Raw genomic sequence first — 18764 nt, 5'->3', positions numbered from 1 at the left:
ATAGGTCTGCATACGGCTGGCGTGTACAGGCGAACGTCGGATATGTGAGCAAAGTGCACGCACTTTGAGGAGCAGGTCAGAGAACCCAGGATAAGTTTTCAATAAGCACTGCACCACCAGGTTTAAGGTGTGAGCCAGGCAAGGAATGTGTTTCAGTTGGGAAAGGGAGATGGCAGCCATGAAATTCCTTCCATTATCACTCACTACCTTGCCTGCCTCAAGATCTACTGTGCCCAGCCACGACTGCGTTTCTTGTTGCAAGAACTCGGACAGAACTTCCGCGGTGTGTCTGTTGTCGCCCAAACACTTCATAGCCAATACAGCCTGCTGACGCTTGGCAGTAGCTGGCCCATAATGGGACAACTGGTGTGCAACAGTGTCATCTGCCGATGGAGTGGTTGGCAGACTGCGTTCTGTGGAAGAGCTGTAGCTTCTGCAGGAGGACGAGGAGGAGGAGGAGGAGGGTGTGCGAACGCCTACAGCCAACTGTTTCCTAGACCGTGGGCTAGGCACAACTGTCCCTAAATTGATGTCGCCTGTGGACCCTGCATCCACCACATTCACCCAGTGTGCCGTGATGGACACATAACGTCCCTGGCCATGCCTACTGGTCCATGCATCTGTAGTCAGGTGCACCTTTGTACTCACAGATTGCCTGAGTGCATGGACGATGCGCTGTTTAACATGCTGGTGCAGGGCTGGGATGGCTTTTCTGGAAAAAAAGTGTCGACTGGGTAGCTCGTATCGTGGTTCAGCGTACTCCATCAGGGCTTTGAAAGCTTCGCTTTCAACTAACCGGTAGGGCATCATCTCTAACGAGATTAGTCTAGCTATGTGGGCGTTAAAACCCTGTGTACGCGGATGCGAGGATAAGTACTTCCTTTTTCTAACCAGAGTCTCATGTAGGGTGAGCTGGACTGGAGAGCTGGAGATCGTGGAACTTTCGGGTGTGCCGGTGTACATGGCAGACTGAGAGACGGTTGGAGACGGTATTGTTTCCGCCGGTGCCCTAGATGCAATATTTCCTCCTACAAAACTGGTGGTTCCCTGACCCTGACTGCTTTTGGCTGGCAAAGAAACCTGCACAGATACTGCCGGTGGTGCGGAAAATGGTGGCCTTACAGTGACGGAAGGGATGTTGCGTTGCTGACTAGCTTCATTGGCCGAGGGTGCTACAACCTTAAGGGACGTTTGGTAGTTAGTCCAGGCTTGAAAATGCATGGTGGTTAAGTGTCTATGCATGCAACTAGTATTTAGACTTTTCAGATTCTGACCTCTGCTTAAGCTAGTTGAACATTTTTGACAGATGACTTTGCGCTGATCAGTTGGATGTTGTTTAAAAAAATGCCAGACTGCACTCTTCCTAGACTTGGATCCCTTTTCAGGGATTGCAGACTGAGCTTTAACCGGATGGCCACGCTGTCCTCCAACAGGTTTTGGCTTTGACACGCGTTTTGGGCCAGATACGGGCCCGGCAGATGGAACCTGTTGCGATGTTGATGCCTGCTGCGGCCCCTCCTCCACCTCCGCTTCTGAACTACTGCCGCCTGCACCCTGTTCCCCCAATGGCTGCCAATCGGGGTCAATAACTGGGTCATCTATTACCTCCTCTTCGAGCTTGTGTGCAACTTCGTCTGTGTCACTGTGTCGGTCGGTGGTATAGCGTTCGTGGCGGGGCAACATAGTCTCATCAGGGTCTGATTGTGGATCTGTACCCTGAGAGGGCAATGTGGTGGTCTGAGTCAAAGGAGCAGCATAGTACTCTGGCTGTGGCTGTGCATCAGTGCACTCCATGTCAGAATCTACTTGTAATGGGCATGGCCTGTTAAATGTTTCACTTTCTAAGCCAGGGACGGTATGTGTAAAGAGCTCCATGGAGTGACCCGTTGTGTCGCCTGCTGCATCCTTCTCTCTTGTTGTAGTTTTTGCTGAGGAGGACAAGGAAGCGACTTGTCCCTGACCGTGAACATCCACAAGCGACGCGCTGCTTTTACATTTACCAGTTTCGGAAGAGGAGGCAAAAGAGCTAGAGGCTGAGTCTGCAATGTAAGCCAAAACTTGCTGTTGCTGCTCCGCCTTTAAAAGCGGTTTTTCTACTCCCAGAAAAGAGAGCGTTCGAGGCCTTGTGTAGCCTGACGACGAAACTGGCTCCACAGCTCCAGACTTAGGTGGAATATTTTTATCCCCATGACCACCTGATGCTCCACTACCACTACCACTACCATCATTACCAGCTGACAATGAACGCCCAAGACGACCTCTTGCACCAGACTTCCTCATTGTTTTAAAATCTTAACCAAAGTAACTTTATTTGTTGCTGTCAAACAACTTACACGGTGAGCTATAACTTCAGTATGATTTCAATATCCCTTAACAGGTTGGTGAGACCACAAGGAAAATCAGGCACAATGTTACACACTCTGTTTTCTGTGGCACAAAATCACAGAGATGACACACATGCAGGACTGTCACTCAAGCACTAATGTCAATATTAATCTCCCACCTAATTGATTTATTTTTTTTTCTCAGGGAGACTTTAGAAACCAAATAATATTAAAAAAACCAAAAAAATAAAAAGCCTTTCTATGGCCCACTGAATGAGAGAGAGAGGTGGCACACCCAGGAGTGAAGACTGGCGCACAAGCTGAAAGGGCAATATTACTCTCCCACTGTTTTTTTAAGTTTTTTTTTTTTTATTTTCAGGGAGACTTTAGAAACCAAATAATATTAAAAAAACCAAAAAAATAAATAGCCTTTCTATGGCCCACTGAATGAGAGAGAGAGAGGTGGCACACCCAGGAGTCAAGACTGGCACACAAGCTGAAAGGGCAATATTACTCTCCCACTGTTTTTTTATGTATTTTTTGTTTTTTAAGGGAGACTTTAGAAACCAAATAATATTAAAAAAAAAACAAAAAAAAAAGGCTTTCTATGGCCCACAATTAGAGAGAGAGAGGTGGCACACCCAGGAGTCAAGACTGGCGCACAAGCTGAAAGGGCAATATTACTCTCCCACTGTTTTTTTAAGTTTTTTTTTTTTTATTTTCAGGGAGACTTTAGAAACCAAATAATATTAAAAAAAACAAAAAAATAAATAGCCTTTCTATGGCCCACTGAATGAGAGAGAGAGGTGGCACACCCAGGAGTCAAGACTGGCACACAAGCTGAAAGGGCAATATTACTCTCCCACTGTTTTTTTATGTTTTTTTTTTTTTTCAGGGAGACTTTAGAAACCAAATAATATTAAAAAAACCAAAAAAATAAATAGCCTTTCTATGGCCCACTGAATGAGAGAGAGAGGTGGCACACCCAGGAGTCAAGACTGGCGCACAAGCTGAAAGGGCAATATTACTCTCCCACTGTTTTTTTAAGTTTTTTTTTTTTTATTTTCAGGGAGACTTTAGAAACCAAATAATATTAAAAAAACCAAAAAAATAAATAGCCTTTCTATGGCCCACTGAATGAGAGAGAGAGGTGGCACACCCAGGAGTCAAGACTGGCACACAAGCTGAAAGGGCAATATTACTCTCCCACTGTTTTTTTATGTTTTTTTTTTTTTTCAGGGAGACTTTAGAAACCAAATAATATTAAAAAAACCAAAAAAATAAATAGCCTTTCTATGGCCCACTGAATGAGAGAGAGAGGTGGCACACCCAGGAGTCAAGACTGGCGCACAAGCTGAAAGGGCAATATTACTCTCCCACTGTTTTTTTATGTTTTTTTTTTTTTTCAGGGAGACTTTAGAAACCAAATAATATTAAAAAAACCAAAAAAATAAATAGCCTTTCTATGGCCCACTGAATGAGAGAGAGAGGTGGCACACCCAGGAGTCAAGACTGGCACACAAGCTGAAAGGGCAATATTACTCTCCCACTGTTTTTTTATGTTTTTTTTTTTTTCAGGGAGACTTTAGAAACCAAATAATATTAAAAAAACCAAAAAAATAAATAGCCTTTCTATGGCCCACTGAATGAGAGAGAGAGGTGGCACACCCAGGAGTCAAGACTGGCACACAAGCTGAAAGGGCAATATTACTCTCCCACTGTTTTTTTATGTATTTTTTGTTTTTTAAGGGAGACTTTAGAAACCAAATAATATAAAAAAAAAACCAAAAAAAAAAAGGCTTTCTACGGCCCACAATTAGAGAGAGAGAGGTGGCACACCCAGGAGTCAAGACTGGCGCACAAGCTGAAAGGGCAATATTACTCTCCCACTGTTTTTTTAAGTTTTTTTTTTTTTATTTTCAGGGAGACTTTAGAAACCAAATAATATTAAAAAAACAAAAAAAATAAATAGCCTTTCTATGGCCCACTGAATGAGAGAGAGAGGTGGCACACCCAGGAGTCAAGACTGGCACACAAGCTGAAAGGGCAATATTACTCTCCCACTGTTTTTTTATGTTTTTTTTTTTTTTCAGGGAGACTTTAGAAACCAAATAATATTAAAAAAACCAAAAAAATAAATAGCCTTTCTATGGCCCACTGAATGAGAGAGAGAGGTGGCACACCCAGGAGTCAAGACTGGCACACAAGCTGAAAGGGCAATATTACTCTCCCACTGTTTTTTTATGTATTTTTTGTTTTTTAAGGGAGACTTTAGAAACCCAATAATATTTAAAAAAAAAAAAAAAAGGCTTTCTATGGCCCACAATTAGAGAGAGAGGTGGCACACCCAGGATTCAAGACTGGCACACAAGCTGAAAGGGCAATATTACTCTCCCACTGTTTTTTTATGTATTTTTGGTTTTTTAAGGGAGACTTTAGAAACCCAATAATATTTAAAAAAAAAAAAAAAAAGGCTTTCTATGGCCCACAATTAGAGAGAGAGGTGGCACACCCAGGAGTCAAGACTGGCACACAAGCTGAAAGGGCAATATTTCTCTCCCACTGTTTTTTTATTTATTTATTTTTTTTTCAGGGAGACTTTAGAAACCAGATAATAAGAAAAAAAAAAAATAAATAAATAGGCTTTCTATAGCCCACTGAATAAGAGATAGCACACACAGCAGTGGCACACAAGCCCTGACTGAGGCCAATATTTTTCTACCACTGATTGATGTAGTGTTTTTGTGTTGAGGTAGAATTTAGAACACATATCACGGAAAAAATAAATAGGCTTTCTATGGCCCACTCAGTGAGAGATGGCACACACAGGGATGGCACTGTAGCAGAAATGCCAATCTTAATCTCCCACAAAAAAAAAACAAACAAAAAAAAAACAGGGACTGTCCTACAATTACTATCTCCCTGCAGTAATCTCAGCCAGGTATGGCAGGCAGCAATAGGAGTGGACTGATGCACAAATTAAATAAAAAGTGTGGACAAACAAAAAAGATAGCTGTGCAGAAAGGAACAAGAGGATATGTGCTTTGAAAAAAGCAGTTGGTTTCCACAGTGGCGTACACACAGCAATACAGCTATCACGGAGCCTTCTAGGGCAGCCCAATGAGCTACAGCGCTGAGGAAAAAAAAAAAAAAATAGCTTCCACTGTTCCTGCACACCGAAGGTGGTGTTGGACAGTGGAAATCGCTACAGCACAAGCGGTTTGGTGGTTAGTGGACCCTGCCTAACGCTATCCCTGCTTCTGACGAAGCGGCAGCAACCTCTCCCTAAGCTCAGATCAGCAGCAGTAAGATGGCGGTCGGCGGGAACGCCCCTTTATAGCCCCTGTGACGCCGCAGACAGCAAGCCAATCACTGCAATGCCCTTCTCTAAGATGGTGGGGACCAGGATCTATGTCATCACGCTGCCCACACTCTGCGTTCACCTTCATTGGCTGAGAAATGGCGCTTTTCGCGTCATTGAAACGCGACTTTGGCGCGAAAGTCGCGTACCGCATGGCCGACAAGCACAGGGGTCGGATCGGGTTTCATGAGACGCCGACTTAGCCAAAAGTCGGCGACTTTTGAAAATGATCGACCCGTTTCGCTCAACCCTAGTAGAGATGATTCTCTTTCAGGCGTCTTAAAACAGTCTTAACATGTTCTTGATGCTCCTGCAAAGAATCAAAGAAAATCAAAATATCGTCCAGATAGATTAGGACAAATTGATCTAGCAAATCTCTAAAGATGTCATTAGCCAAGTCTTGAAAGGTGGCCGGAGCATTGCAGAGACCAAAAGGCATCACAAGGTACTCAAAGTGCCCATAACGACATCTAAATGCTGTCTTCCATTCATCCCCAGAATGGATCCGAACTAAGTTATACGCTCCTCGGTGGTCCAACTTAGAAAAAATGTTGGCGTGTCGTACTCTTTCCAGCAAGTCGGGAATTAATGGTAAAGGGTATCGGTTATGAATGGTTACCTTGTTGAGTTCCCGATAGTCAATGCACGGTCTCATTACGAAAAAGATGGGTGCTCCTGCCGGTGATGAAGAGGGGCAGATGAAACCCTTAGCCAAATTTTCATCAATGTATTCTTTCAAAGCCTGCAGCTCCGGAGCTGCTAGTAGGTAAACATTTTTAAACGGAATAGCCACCCCTGGAAGAAGCTCAATAGGACAGTCATAGGCTCTATGATGAGGAAGCTGATCTGCCAACCTTTTATCACAGATATCAGAAAATTCATTGTAAATGGGTGGTAAAATAGGTACTCCAGTGAGTACCTATCAATGTATGTAAGGTATTGGTTTATATTGGGGCCTCAATACGTAAGCTGGCAACCCGCGTCAAGGGTCCTTACATTTTAAACCAGATGCTCTGCATTGCCTGTGTGAACAATGCCTCATACAGACTATTATCGCTTATCTTTTTGTGCACTAATGCCAAACAGCCAACACTGGATTGAAAGTGGTTGTTTCATCGGTATGTTTTGCACCTGTGTTTTTGCCATCATTTATCAGGTCCGCTGCGCCCTGATAGTGCATTTGTTTGGAGGCTTCAGCAGGTAATCATCTCTGCTTTTTTTCTCTGTGATTTTTTTTTTTCAATTTTTTGGAGGATTTTTAAGTCCTCTTTTTGTGTCTGTGAGCTTTTACTCAATGTTTAGCGTTAGGACTGGCAAAATGTAAGGACCCTTGACGCGGGTTGCCAGCTTACGTATTGAGACCCCAATATGAACTAATACCTTACATACATTGATATGTGGGGTTTTTTGCACTTTATCTAGCAGGGTGCAGTCGGACCAAGATGGCTCTGTAAACTGTAGGCCTCTATTCACACAGCATACATTTTGTAGCACTGGGCGGCCCGCCTGTATATGCGTTAGTAATAGGCTGTAAACCAGATGCTCTGCATTGCTTGTGTGAACAATGCCTCATGCAGACTATTATCGCTTATCTTTTTGTGCACTAATGCCAAACAGCCAACACTGGATTGAAAGTGGTTGTTTCATCGGTATTTTTTGCACCTGTGTTTTTGCCATCATTTATCGGGTCCGCTGCACCCTGATAGTGCATTTGTTTGGAGGCTTCAGCAGGCAATCATCTCTGCTTTTTTCTCTGTGATTTTTTTGTCATATGGCTGTCTAGCTTTGGGACTGTACATTTAGGCAGGCAGCTAGCATCAGTGGTGGCAATTAGCCATTTGCCTTAGCATCTGTTGCCTACATGTGTGCGGTTTGCACAATAGAGTTTCAGAGCAAGCTCAACCCTAGTCAGGTTACTATGCAGTTTTGTTTCTGTTTGAGAGTGACACAGCTCAGTTGAGGAGCATCTGTTTCGTTTCTGTGTGCCAGTGACACAGCTCAGTTGCAGAGCATCTATTTTGTTTCTGTGTGCGATTGACAAAGCTCAGGTGCAGAGCATCTATTTCATTTCTGTGTGTGAGCATAGCTTACAGGCTTGTCCTGTGACGTTTAACAGGACAGAGCACTTAGTACTCATTTGTACTGTTCCTTGGAGTAACAAAGTGTGGAACTCAGTATTCTGTGCATAATGTGTGGCATTAACCCAGTGTGTACAAGTAATCGCTTGCCATGTGTTCCGTCATTGTTCACTAGCAGCAGTTTTCCATCTCTGCACAGTGGACCCCGGGTTGCGATTGTGCTTTATTATTTATTTTATTTAGCGCAATCCTCCAACCCTAACAATATGTGAATTAAATCATGATGTGTGATGTGAATAAATCAATTGGAAAAATATGTGTGAATTGAGGAATTTAGTGACCAATGATAACTACCATATTTTTTGGGCTATAAGATGCACCGGATCATAAGACGCACCTAGGTTTTAGAGGAGAAAATTAGGAAAAAAAAATTGAAACAAAAAATGTGGTCAGTTCTGTGCTTAATATCCCCTAGTCTGTTATATATGGTCCCTTCCTTCTGCTGCCGGTGGTCACATGTGCCGCTACTTAAGAGAAATATTCACCTCTTTGGGTGTGGAGAGAGGTTTATTTCTTTTAAGTAGCGGCAAAGATGATCTTCCGACAGCTGCAAGAAGGCTCCGGCTGACACTGCGCGCGTGACTGAAGATCAATGAATACTCATGGCGCGCATAGTCCCTACATCCAGAACAGTGAGTATTCCGGCAGCTGCCCTTTGGCTTGCAAACTGTGCCTGACGTCACTGCCATGCGCTGCTTACAAACACAAAACAGCTGCTGCCAATGGAGCAGTACGCTGCAAGGGAGCGCCAGGAAGATAAGTTTAATGGTTTAGTTTTTTCTGATGGGGCCATGCATACCAGGATGGGGGTGGGTGGAGGACAATCAAAAGGATGGGGCCATGCATACCAGGAACAGGGTTGGGGGCCAATCATACTAGAATAAGGATGGTCCATACATACCAGGATGCTAAAGAGAAATGAATATTCATTGCCCTCCACGCCCAAGAGTGTGGAATGCAGTGAATATTCATTTCTCTTTAGCAGTGGGCACAGGAGTGAGCCACAGATGCAGGCTTCTGCCTCCTGTGACCTGCTGCTCTGCCAATGCCACTCCCCCACCTCAGCCAGAGGCGGTACATCCAGACTATAAGATGCACCCCCCACTTTCCTCCACATTTTGAGGAAAAAAGTGTGTTTTATAGTCTGAAAAATACGGTAATATGTAGTTGATAATTCATGAGGTGAAAAGATTAGTGATGATGACATAAATTAATGATGAGTACTGAAAAATTAATAATTAGAATTAATATACGGTAAATACAAGTGGTGAAGTGAATTTGCTGGCTGCAAATACCTAACCAAATCCAAAGCTGAAATAGGCCATCCACCAGATTAGAGGACTTTACTCACCTCCCTGCTGGCCCAGAGAACCTTCCTGTCTCTTTTAACCCACAATTTGGTGCTTTTACACATTTTTAGCCTGAGGCCTACACGTGGGCCTGAAGCCTCCTGGAAGATTTCCCTTCCCGCCAGTTGTGGATTGCGGGCCACGGCAAGCTTGGAGACCCTGTCAAGTTACCTTATAGTGGAACGCCCCCCACCACCTTTACATCAGAGGTCCAGGCTGCCTGTTACAGCGCGACCTGTGGAATCCGGAGGACTGAGCCGTGGTGCCTGGAGGTGGTGAGAGGTCCCGTGGGAGTGGCGCACCTTGCGGCCTCTCTGGCGGCGCTTCCCGCTGACCCCTTCCCCTGCTGAGACCGCTGCAGCCCGAAACATCTATCCTGGGGATCGCGCTCTGCTGCGCTCTGCCAGACGCCGCTCACCTGCTTGCGGGGAGCACCGGAGCCGGGACGCTTCCCCTCCAGCCGGACTTCTGCCGCCTGGTCACCGCCGTGGACGCCGCAGAGGGATCGTGCCCTGAGGTCTGTTGGACGAGAGCCGCGTGCCTGGGAGGGTCGCCTTCACCCGTGCCTCGGCTGGAGAGAGAGGTAGGAGTGGTGAGGAGGCACCATCTTGGACTTGCCGCGCTGAGTGAGACCGCCGCGGTCAGGTGCTGGCCCGGGCGCCGTCCCCGCTCCCTCCGCCCCGGCTTGAGACGAGTTAGTGCCTGGGCTCCTGGATCGAGATCACGGACAAGGACCCGCGGGTACGTCTGCTGCCTCTCTTGCGGTCTCCCCCATCGCTTGCCGCTTACCGCAGCTTCCTGATGCCGACGGCTCCGGCGGTCTTGGTGGCTCACAGGTAGCTGAAATACGGGCCCCGGGGCTTGCCTGTTGCTGGGAGTGCCGCCTCCTTGGATCCGGTGCTGGGCCCTGATTGTGGGCTACTTCACAGAGACTAGGGGTCCTTTCTCCCTTCCCGCCATATGCCACCATCTTGGGGCTTAATTGCTGGTGCGTGGGGACTTGTGTGAGTCTACAGGAGAGAAAGACTTGTCTCTTCCCCACTGGACCCTCTCGGTTCCTGGACCTGCTTGTCTGCTGCTGCCCCATACCCAATAATATCAGTAGACTCACTGCTTTATTCACTGTGAGATGTCAGACATCCTGTGGGGGCTACGCAACACCCAACCCCCCCAGTAAACTACTATACGCTATTGGACCCGATCTGCATACCCTGCTGTCCCATACCCGGGAGAAGTAGACATCACACCTTCCTTTAATGTGATATGAGACTGCCTGCTGTACCTAATTCATATTTCTAGTTAATACCCACACACTTCGTTGATATTTTCTCTTGGTGTGTTTATAGTCTGTGTGGTGACTACTTTATACCTTCATATTCTCATAGGGAACCTGTATTGTTTTACTCAACTGATCTAAAATACTTTATATTCCCTATTCACTGCTGATACATTATATACTCCTTATATTGTAATATGTGGTACTTTTCTGCCACCTAGTGGTAGCACAACAGAAGTTCTTTTCCAGATCCCACCCCTTTTCAGTTTATTTTTATTCTTTTTCATTTTCCTTTTCTTTCCACAATTCTATTTAGTTTTATAGACTTCTGAAACAGCTTAACACTAGGGTGATACCCTCTAAAAAGCTCAAAAAAATAGCCCCACACAAATAAATGGATAACTGATCCTTCTCTGAATGTTCAAGTGGTGATCGTTGCACTTCACGCTTTCAGGAGTTTAAACAAGGGCAAATCAAATAAGGAGCGTGAAAAAAGTTCGATTAAAGCTCTAACGGGAAGCGAGAGACGTAACACACATGGTGACCTTGGTAAATATCTCAAAAAGGATCCTGAGTAGTGTTGAGCATTCCGATACCGCAAGTATCGGGTATCGGCCGATACTTGCGGTATCGGAATTCCGATACCGAGATCCGATACTTTTGTGGTATCGGGAATCGGAATCGGAAGTTTCCAGTGTATGGTTCCCAGGGTCTGAAGGAGAGGAAACTCTCCTTCAGGCAATGGGATCCATATGAATGTGTAAAATAAAGAATTAAAATAAAAAATATTGATATACTCACCTGTCCGGAGGCCCCTGGACATCACCACTGGTAACCGGCAGCCTTCTTTGTTTAAAATGAGCGCGTTCAGCACCTTCCATGACGTCACGGCTTCTGATTGGTCGCGTGCCGCTCATGTGACCGCCACGCGACCAATCACAAGCCGCGACGTCATTCCTCAGGTCCTAAATTCCCTTCTAGGAATTTAGGACCTGCGGGATGACGTCATGGCTTGTGATTGGTCGCGTGGCGGTCACATGTGCGGCCGTGACCAATCACAAGCCATGACGTCATCTAAGGCCCTTCACGCGATTCTTAAGAAGGAAGGCTGCCGGAAAGAAGCAGGGCGCGTCCGAGGGTGAGTATATACCTAATAGGAATATACTCACCCTCGGCTTCTTTCCGGCAGCCTTCCTTCCTAAGAATGAGCGCGTTCAGGGCTTTAGATGACGTCACGGCTTGTGATTGGTCGCGGCCGCCCATGTGACCACCACGCGACCAATCACAAGCCGTGACGTAATTCTCAGGTCCTAAATTCCTAATTCTAGAATTAGGAATTTAGGACCTGAGAATTACGTCACGGCTTGTGATTGGTCGCGTGGCGGTCACATGGGCGGCCGCGACCAATCAGAAGCCGTGACGTCATGGAAGGCCCTGAACGCGCTCATTTTAAGCAAAGAAGGCTGCCGGTTACCAGCGGTAAGGTCCAGGCTGCGTCGGAGAGGTGAGTATATCAATATTTTTTAGTTTAATTCTTTAAGTAGCGGCAAAGATGATCTTCCGACAGCTGCAAGAAGGCTCCGGCTGACACTGCGCGCGTGACTGAAGATCAATGAATACTCATGGCGCGCATAGTCCCTACATCCAGAACAGTGAGTATTCCGGCAGCTGCCCTTTGGCTTGCAAACTGTGCCTGACGTCACTGCCATGTGCTGCTTACAAACACAAAACAGCTGCTGCCAATGGAGCAGTACGCTGCAAGGGAGCGCCAGGAAGATAAGTTTAATGGTTTAGTTTTTTCTGATGGGGCCATGCATACCAGGATGGGGGTGGGTGGAGGACAATCAAAAGGATGGGGCCATGCATACCAGGAACAGGGTTGGGGGCCAATCATACTAGAATAAGGATGGTCCATACATACCAGGATGCTAAAGAGAAATGAATATTCATTGCCCTCCACGCCCAAGAGTGTGGAATGCAGTGAATATTCATTTCTCTTTAGCAGTGGGCACAGGAGTGAGCCACAGATGCAGGCTTCTGCCTCCTGTGACCTGCTGCTCTGCCAATGCCACTCCCCCACCTCAGCCAGAGGCGGTACATCCAGACTATAAGATGCACCCCCCACTTTCCTCCACATTTTGAGGAAAAAAGTGTGTTTTATAGTCTGAAAAATACGGTAATATGTAGTTGATAATTCATGAGGTGAAAAGATTAGTGATGATGACATAAATTAATGATGAGTACTGAAAAATTAATAATTAGAATTAATATACGGTAAATACAAGTGGTGAAGTGAATTTGCTGGCTGCAAATACCTAACCAAATCCAAAGCTGAAATAGGCCATCCACCAGATTAGAGGACTTTACTCACCTCCCTGCTGGCCCAGAGAACCTTCCTGTCTCTTTTAACCCACAATTTGGTGCTTTTACACATTTTTAGCCTGAGGCCTACACGTGGGCCTGAAGCCTCCTGGAAGATTTCCCTTCCCGCCAGTTGTGGATTGCGGGCCACGGCAAGCTTGGAGACCCTGTCAAGTTACCTTATAGTGGAACGCCCCCCACCACCTTTACATCAGAGGTCCAGGCTGCCTGTTACAGCGCGACCTGTGGAATCCGGAGGACTGAGCCGCGGTGCCTGGAGGTGGTGAGAGGTCCCGTGGGAGTGGCGCACCTTGCGGCCTCTCTGGCGGCGCTTCCCGCTGACCCCTTCCCCTGCTGAGACCGCTGCAGCCCGAAACATCTATCCTGGGGATCGCGCTCTGCTGCGCTCTGCCAGACGCCGCTCACCTGCTTGCGGGGAGCACCGGAGCCGGGACGCTTCCCCTCCAGCCGGACTTCTGCCGCCTGGTCACCGCCGTGGACGCCGCAGAGGGATCGTGCCCTGAGGTCTGTTGGACGAGAGCCGCGTGCCTGGGAGGGTCGCCTTCACCCGTGCCTCGGCTGGAGAGAGAGGTAGGAGTGGTGAGGAGGCACCATCTTGGACTTGCCGCGCTGAGTGAGACCGCCGCGGTCAGGTGCTGGCCCGGGCGCCGTCCCCGCTCCCTCCGCCCCGGCTTGAGACGAGTTAGTGCCTGGGCTCCTGGATCGAGATCACGGACAAGGACCCGCGGGTACGTCTGCTGCCTCTCTTGCGGTCTCCCCCATCGCTTGCCGCTTACCGCAGCTTCCTGATGCCGACGGCTCCGGCGGTCTTGGTGGCTCACAGGTAGCTGAAATACGGGCCCCGGGGCTTGCCTGTTGCTGGGAGTGCCGCCTCCTTGGATCCGGTGCTGGGCCCTGATTGTGGGCTACTTCACAGAGACTAGGGGTCCTTTCTCCCTTCCCGCCATATGCCACCATCTTGGGGCTTAATTGCTGGTGCGTGGGGACTTGTGTGAGTCTACAGGAGAGAAAGACTTGTCTCTTCCCCACTGGACCCTCTCGGTTCCTGGACCTGCTTGTCTGCTGCTGCCCCATACCCAATAATATCAGTAGACTCACTGCTTTATTCACTGTGAGATGTCAGACATCCTGTGGGGGCTACGCAACACCCAACCCCCCCAGTAAACTACTATACGCTATTGGACCCGATCTGCATACCCTGCTGTCCCATACCCGGGAGAAGTAGACATCACACCTTCCTTTAATGTGATATGAGACTGCCTGCTGTACCTAATTCATATTTCTAGTTAATACCCACACACTTCGTTGATATTTTCTCTTGGTGTGTTTATAGTCTGTGTGGTGACTACTTTATACCTTCATATTCTCATAGGGAACCTGTATTGTTTTACTCAACTGATCTAAAATACTTTATATTCCCTATTCACTGCTGATACATTATATACTCCTTATATTGTAATATGTGGTACTTTTCTGCCACCTAGTGGTAGCACAACAGAAGTTCTTTTCCAGATCCCACCCCTTTTCAGTTTATTTTTATTCTTTTTCATTTTCCTTTTCTTTCCACAATTCTATTTAGTTTTATAGACTTCTGAAACAGCTTAACACTAGGGTGATACCCTCTAAAAAGCTCAAAAAAATAGCCCCACACAAATAAATGGATAACTGATCCTTCTCTGAATGTTCAAGTGGTGATCGTTGCACTTCACGCTTTCAGGAGTTTAAACAAGGGCAAATCAAATAAGGAGCGTGAAAAAAGTTCGATTAAAGCTCTAACGGGAAGCGAGAGACGTAACACACATGGTGACCTTGGTAAATATCTCAAAAAGGATCCTGAGTAGTGTTGAGCATTCCGATACCGCAAGTATCGGGTATCGGCCGATACTTGCGGTATCGGAATTCCGATACCGAGATCCGATACTTTTGTGGTATCGGGAATCGGAAGTTTCCAGTGTATGGTTCCCAGGGTCTGAAGGAGAGGAAACTCTCCTTCAGGCAATGGGATCCATATGAATGTGTAAAATAAAGAATTAAAATAAAAAATATTGATATACTCACCTGTCCGGAGGCCCCTGGACATCACCACTGGTAACCGGCAGCCTTCTTTGTTTAAAATGAGCGCGTTCAGCACCTTCCATGACGTCACGGCTTCTGATTGGTCGCGTGCCGCTCATGTGACCGCCACGCGACCAATCACAAGCCGCGACGTCATTCCTCAGGTCCTAAATTCCCTTCTAGGAATTTAGGACCTGCGGGATGACGTCACGGCTTGTGATTGGTCGCGTGGCGGTCACATGTGCGGCCGTGACCAATCACAAGCCATGACGTCATCTAAGGCCCTTCACGCGATTCTTAAGAAGGAAGGCTGCCGGAAAGAAGCAGGGCGCGTCCGAGGGTGAGTATATACCTAATAGGAATATACTCACCCTCGGCTTCTTTCCGGCAGCCTTCCTTCCTAAGAATGAGCGCGTTCAGGGCTTTAGATGACGTCACGGCTTGTGATTGGTCGCGGCCGCCCATGTGACCACCACGCGACCAATCACAAGCCGTGACGTAATTCTCAGGTCCTAAATTCCTAATTCTAGAATTAGGAATTTAGGACCTGAGAATTACGTCACGGCTTGTGATTGGTCGCGTGGCGGTCACATGGGCGGCCGCGACCAATCAGAAGCCGTGACGTCATGGAAGGCCCTGAACGCGCTCATTTTAAGCAAAGAAGGCTGCCGGTTACCAGCGGTAAGGTCCAGGCTGCGTCGGAGAGGTGAGTATATCAATATTTTTTAGTTTAATTCTTTATTTTACACATTAATATGGATCCCAGGGCCTGAAGGAGAGTTTCCTCTCCTTCAGACCCTGGGAACCATCAGGGATACCTTCCGATACTTGAGTCCCATTGACTTGTATTGGTATCGGGTATCGGTATCGGATCAGATCCGATACTTTGCCGGTATCGGCCGATACTTTCCGATACCGATACTTTCAAGTATCGGACGGTATCGCTCAACACTAATCCTAAGGCTATCCAGACTCCTTCAAAAAAAAACCCTAAGAGGGCCCTCTCCCCTGACAACTTGGGCGACACAGACTCTAGTGGGGAAGATTCAGACTGCGAATCTAATGTGGACGATTCTGTGCCAATCTCCAGAGCCTTTATGAAGAAGCTGATGGCTCAAAGCATGCAACCACTTGTGGAGGAATTAGCTGGCTTGCGAGCAGACGTACAACAAATGGGCCAAAGAGTGGAGACCTTAGAAGCGGCTAACGTGGAAGCGACTGAAGCAATAATTTGCTTACAAGACCAACTCCTTCAACAACAACATCAACTAAACACAACCCTGTTGGCAGCGGAAGACCAGGAAAATCGTAGTAGGAGGAAGAATATCAGAATAAGAGGTATTCCCGAATCCTTTGCTCGCGAATTCCTAGACAAGGTTTCCAGAGAAATTTTTTCTACCCTTCTTGGCAAAGAGAGGGCCGTCATAATTGTCATCGAAAGAGTTCACCGTGCTCTTGAGCCCAGACCTAAACAGAACGATCCTCCAAGAGATGTCATATGTGGCCTTCTGAGCTTCGTAGACACTGCAGCCATTTTAGCCAATGCAAAGGAGAAAGACAGTCTCTCATATGAAGGCTCCCAGCTTCAAATCTTCCAAGATTTGGCCCCTTCCACCCTCGCAAAGAGGCGAATTCTCAAACCTCTCCTGACAGAATTGAGAGCAAAAGGCTTACTATTAGTGTTGAGCGATACTTTCCGATATCGGAAAGTATCGGTATCGGAAAGTATCGGCCGATACCGTCAAAATATCGGATCTAATCCGATACCCGATCCCAATGCAAGTCAATGGGACGAAAATATCGGAATTAAAATAAACCCTTTATAAACTTGTAGGTTCATTCTACATGAAGGAAAACAACTAAGAATAATGTAGGATGTATTGGGGGACGTGGCGGAGACATTAAAGGCACAGAGGTTTAGCCCAATGTAATAGAATAGCAGGATTTTTTTTTTTTTTATGACGTTCGGCGGTAGAAAGATTTTGACTATGTTAATTTTTTTTTTATTTTGTCAGATATTGATGTTTCACTACTTCCACGCCCTTCACCTTCTTTTTTACTTCTCCCACACTTTCTTCTTCATTATCCTCATCATCAGCTTCTTTGACATCAACTTCTTCACCTTATTCATCTTCTTCTTCATCTTCTACCTATTATTTTTTTGGTTACATTGTTCATATTCTTTTTATTTTACTATTATCTTCATCATATTCTACTTCTTCATCATATTCTTATTTGTGACAGGCATTCCCGTAGTTGTTATCTATAAAAGTTTGAAGATTACACCTTCCGTTCTGCCTGCCACAAAAGAGTTACATTTGTCCGCGTTCAGTTTGGCCTGCAGCATCAGGCTTTATCCAGGGGCACAACGAGGAGGAACGGACTCACCCCCATACACTGCTTAGTCTTCTTCTGCTTATAATTTAGATAATATTTTTTGCTCTGATATTTAGTGTTATGCTTAATGTTCTTCTGCTCTTTGTTCTGCAGCCTCTTGTTCTTCTGCTTCTCGGTCTTCCAGGTCGTCGTCGTCTCCAGGGTCGTCGTCATCGGGGTGGTCTTCAGGGTCGTCGTCTCCGGGGTCGTCGTCATCGGGGTGGTCTTCAGGGTCATCGTCTCCAGGGTCGTCGTCATCACGGTGGTTGTCGTCTCTGGTGTCGTCGTCATCTTAGGGGTGGTCTTCCGGGTCATCGTGTTTAGTCTCTTGAACTTGGAAATGTAGCAGAAGGTACAAGAAGGCTGAGAAAATGCCGAGAACCAGCTGATGGAACTGGAACTCGGATGGCTACCCGAAGGTCCAAGAGCCAATGGAACTACCGAGGACCAGCTGACGTTACTGGAACCCGGTTACTAAGCAGGAGGTACCCGTGCCTGAAAGCACTACCAAGGACCACCTGACGTTGGTGGAACTCGGATACCCAGAGGGAGGCACCTAAGCCAAAGGCTCTGCCCGGAACCAGCTGACGGTACTGGAACCAGGATGGGGAGCAGAAGGTACAAGAGCAAAAGACACTGCCGAGAACCAGCTGACGGTGCTGGAACCCGGATGGGTAGCCGAAGGTCCAAGAGCCAATGGAACTACCGAGGACCAGCTGACGTTACTGGAACCCGGTTACTAAGCAGGAGGTACCAGTGCCTGAAAGCACTACCAAGGACCACCTGACGTTGGTGGAACTCGGATACCCAGAGGGAGGCACCTAAGCCAAAGGCTCTGCCCGGAACCAGCTGACGGTACTGGAACCAGGATGGGGAGCAGAAGGTACAAGAGCAAGTGTCTGCGTGGCTTTTGCAGGACACGATGCCGGCTGCACAGCAGGGGAACAGCTGACGGTGCTGAACCCCACTGACACATTGGCTGGTGTTTTTCTCTGTGCAGCTAGCAGTACCGGGCCCCAACTGGCGGTGTTAGAGCCCGGAGTCAGCAGAAGGAGGAGATGGAGCAGAGTGTAGGCCGAAGCCTGCACTGGCGGCAGCTTTGGGTCTGTTGTGCCTGCGTGGCAGTTGCAGGACACGTTGCCGGCTGCACAGCAAGGGAACAGCTGGAGGTGCTGAACCCCACTGACACATTGGCTGGTGTTTGGCTCTGTGCAGCTAGCAGTACTGGGCCCCAACTGGCGGTGTTGGAGCCCGGGCTCTGCAGGGGGAGCAGAGTGTAGGCCGAAGCCTACTTGAACCAATTTCAAAGGTAACCTTTAACCCCCCTCAGGGGTTACAAAGTAGAAGAGCCACAGCTTATGCAGCAGTAGTGCTGCACAAGTCAAAGGTTGCTCTTTTAATTTTGCTCCTTGCACACGCTGAATGAAACACGTATAACATTTAGCCCTTTATACAGTCAAACTGTGTTGGAGGCACGAGTTCCCTTTGTAATGAGACGCAGCA

This window comes from Ranitomeya variabilis, chromosome 1 (assembly GCF_051348905.1).
Source record: "Ranitomeya variabilis isolate aRanVar5 chromosome 1, aRanVar5.hap1, whole genome shotgun sequence".
In the NCBI taxonomy this organism is placed as follows: Eukaryota; Metazoa; Chordata; class Amphibia; order Anura; family Dendrobatidae; genus Ranitomeya; species Ranitomeya variabilis.
Note: the sequence above shows the minus strand (reverse complement) of the source record.